The sequence below is a fragment of the Haliotis asinina genome, chromosome 11 (genome assembly GCF_037392515.1).
Source record: "Haliotis asinina isolate JCU_RB_2024 chromosome 11, JCU_Hal_asi_v2, whole genome shotgun sequence".
Classification (NCBI taxonomy): domain Eukaryota; kingdom Metazoa; phylum Mollusca; class Gastropoda; order Lepetellida; family Haliotidae; genus Haliotis; species Haliotis asinina.
The window spans coordinates 34,656,333-34,660,252 of record NC_090290.1 but is presented as its reverse complement, the minus strand read 5'-3'; positions in this window follow the sequence as shown (position 1 = coordinate 34,660,252).

Below are 3,920 nucleotides of genomic sequence, written 5' to 3'. Positions count from 1 at the left end.
TACGTGTACGTGATTATATTCATGCTTTCGACAATGGCAGACACACTCATCAGTTTATGATGTATTGTTTATTTGAGGCTATCACAGAATTTACCCTTACTCTGGATAAACATGTGATTGTGTTGGGGATATAAGTATACGTAAATGAATTCTGATAGTTTGATCGTAATTTTAAATGTTATCTCGGGTTATTGTGAATACCATATGCAACTGAATATCCTGTCATTATAATCTTCGGACTTTTATCTGTGTGATATAGCGAAATTAGTGCTTCTCCTCCTGCTGCTGCTACTACTACTACTACTACTGCTATTACTACTACTACTACTACTTCTGCTGCTACTACTACTACTACTACCTCTGCTACTACTACTACTACTACTGCTATTACTACTACTACTACTACTTCTGCTGCTGCTGCTGCTACTATTACTACCTCTGCTACTACTACTACTACCTCTGCTGCTGCAACTACTCTAATTCATTTTATAGCTATTTTATGACGGCAAACCAACTGAAATATTTCAGGGAGCAAACAGTGAAAATGTCTCTTCAACACGCAATGTCTCCCAGAGGTTATTGGACATACAGCAGAGTATATGCACCGTTATGACAAATGCCATGGGAAAAGCTTGTTCTAAGAATTTTTACAAATCATTTGAAAATGATACGTTCACCATCAAAGCAAACGCACCCTTGTAACGTCAAAAGTGTGGGGGATTGGCTCTCAATATTATTTATTTAACTAATTCAGAATGCGAGATCTGTTTGGACCCGAAACCCTATCTCGCGCGAAATCACTCGGTGCGCTTGCGGCTTAGCCTGACAGTACACAGGCTTCTTGACCTGACTGAAGACAACAAGCCTCGTGTTTTGGCGTTGTGGTGTCCGTGGGACAATAACAACCACGATGGTAACCTTATGTCCAGCGCTGGTCGATACACGCTTGTTGTGATCACTTGGCTGGACGAGGAGGTATGACGAACGATATTATCACCTGGTTGGGAAGTATTGACTTATTTAATGGGCGGTTTTATTGTGCAAGGAAAACAAAACAAAACAAATCGACAACAGCAACAAAATAAATAAAAAAATAAATAAAAACGAACCAAATACACCCATGGACTGTGTGTGTGTCACAGGGTGCTGTTTTTGCTTGAGGATGTGTGTAGCCGTTGGTATATACTGTGTGTACGTCTGTGCGCGCACGTGTGTATCCATATGTCTGTGTGCTGTGTGCTGTGTGCTGTGTACTGTGTGTGCACATCAGTCCATCTGTCTGTGCGCGTGTATCTGTGTGTTGTATGTCTGCCTGCCTGTATGACGGTCTATCTGTCTGTCTGTCAGTGCGTGTGTATGTCTCTGTGCATGTATGTCTGACCGTAGATCAATCCATCTGCCTGTCTGTGCGTGTGTGTCTGTGTGTTGTATGTCTGTCTGCCTGTATATCAGTCCATCTGCCGGCCTGTGCATGTGTGTGTCTGTGTTGTGCACATGTCCGCCTGTCTGATGTCCGTCCATCTGCTTGTCTGTGTTTGTGTGTGTCTCTGTGTATACGCGTGTCTGTGTGTCGTGTCTGAATGTACTTCAGTCCGTCTGTCCCTGTCTGTGTGTCTGTGTGTTGTATGTCTGCCTGCCAGCCTGCCTGTGTGCCAGTCCATCTGTTTGTGTGTGCGTGGGCGTGTCTGTGCTTGTGTGTATGTCTGCCTGTAGTCTGCCTGTCAGTCCATCTGTGTGGCTGTGCGTGTGTGTGTCTGTGCCCCTCGATGCTGTGTGTGTGTGTGTGTGTGCGCATGCGTTCGTGATTAAATGTGAATTGTACATGTTCTTCCTCTTCCAGTTCCCTTCAACCACCCAACATTCCTACCACCTTGCAGTCTGTTTCATTCACCATAATCAGCAAGTATTCACCGGTTCGTCTTGCTATTTTTTTAACATGACGATACTACGCAGTATTATACACCACGTGTATTGCGTTCATCCTATTTTTAGCAATATCGATCTGCAATAGACAAACATGCTACTCAAGGTAATATGTTTATGGAATGCATGAGTCAGGGTTATAAGCGGGCGAGTTTTGTGACACAGATCTTTAAAGAGTTAGTCACTGGAAGAGGGAACTCGTAATAAATGTTTACATGGAATGTTTTTCAACTATACTATCCAATATAAGAGAGAGTGAGTGAGTTAACATTTAACGTCACATCGGCAATATTTCAGCCATACCGTGACGGGTCCAATATAAGAAACGCATAGACGACAAATCCGTTGCAAAAATGTTGTATTTTGAAACATGTATAACTCGTCCACAAACAGACTTTAGTGCATGAAAGTTTACACCAGTTTAAAAGAAGGTAATGTCTATACAACTAAGTGGATACGTTTAGATAAAGGCGACGCTGAGCGCCATGGTGACGACGTAGCACGACCCCGACGTCGGGTTTCCTGGCTCTCAGACCAGTCTCTTTCCACCTGTTCCGTACAGTTTGACCGGATATCCTCTGAAGTCAAGACACCCTGGCTGCTGTGCTCTCATCCGTACGATGTAGTACCCCGATGTACCGATCTTGGGCTGCAGTGGTAACTCGAGGTCTGCTTGTACGGAGACGGTCATGTGTTACACCTGTTTGGTTGCAACGAGAAGCAAGCCATGGTATCTTGTCCAGACTAACATTGAGACAGCCAGATACAACGTTAACGTTATTTGTGACACGTTTGCAAATACGGTGGTGTGTTCCAATTGCATGTCGCATTTGAGACACACCGACACGTTTTCATGTACCTCTGATTAAACTTCTACAATTAGAATGGTGTTTAATAGAATTCATTAACCCCTCGTTGGGCCCCATCGTTGATTGTATTTCGTGTTCGCCTGATCCGAATGGATAATTAATGGCCAACACAGGTGACCTAATTATAAGTACACCGTGTAATTAACGCTTACTGTGTATAACACGTCAAGGTCGGTAGTTAATCATAGAACTTGGTAATGGAATTAATTTTTACCCACTTTTTTCTGGTGTTCAATTTCATGATAAAAGACAGCAGTAACAAAAGCATTGAAACATTTAATAAAGAAAATGACAAGATATTTGCCAAATCAGACCAATTTTCTTTGATACAATGGCGTCTCAGTTAGTCACTCTATCGATCCGGCACACATTTTTTTCGACGAACACGGAAGATGAATGGAATGCACCCCTGAAGCAGGTTTCTTCCTGACACACTGAGGTGAAAATGAAAGTACACGGTTGCTTTTCATTCAGTTGTAAAGGTAAAATACTGTTGCAAAACTTACTTATGTTAGTTTTACCATCAGTCATTCCCGTAACATTTCTTATACTAATCTGTGGAAGGGTAATTTTGTGTTACAATATATAGGTTTACTACAGACCGGGGTAAAGCTTAATGTAAAACCAGATGTCCCCCAGCATGTTCGAAATTTTGTAAATGTATACATTATTTTAAGATAAGATGTCTAGGCGTCTTAGAGACCCATCAGCAGATTGTGTTTTGAATTCTACTTTTTAACGTTTTGGATCAATGGGGTATACTTATGTTTAAAGCGGCCACTCCTCACGCCAAAGATGTAGGTTCGATTCCCTGCATGGTTACAATGTACAAAGCCCACTTCTGGTGTCCATTGCTGGAATATTGCCATAAAACATTACTAGCTGACTTTATATTCTTAAAAGGCAAATGAAATTAAAAATAAATTATCAAAACATATACTCAACACCAGTACCATTTAACGGTTAAATATAACATCACTAACTTGAAATGTTTTCATTTAAGCTTTAAAGTATATTATTTCTATCAACCATCACCATATATCCCCTCTTCTGTGTAACAGTCCTTCATTTTTGTTTTTTCTAATTAGTTTATTATTTTTAGTTTAATTTAGTTTATTATTTTTATTA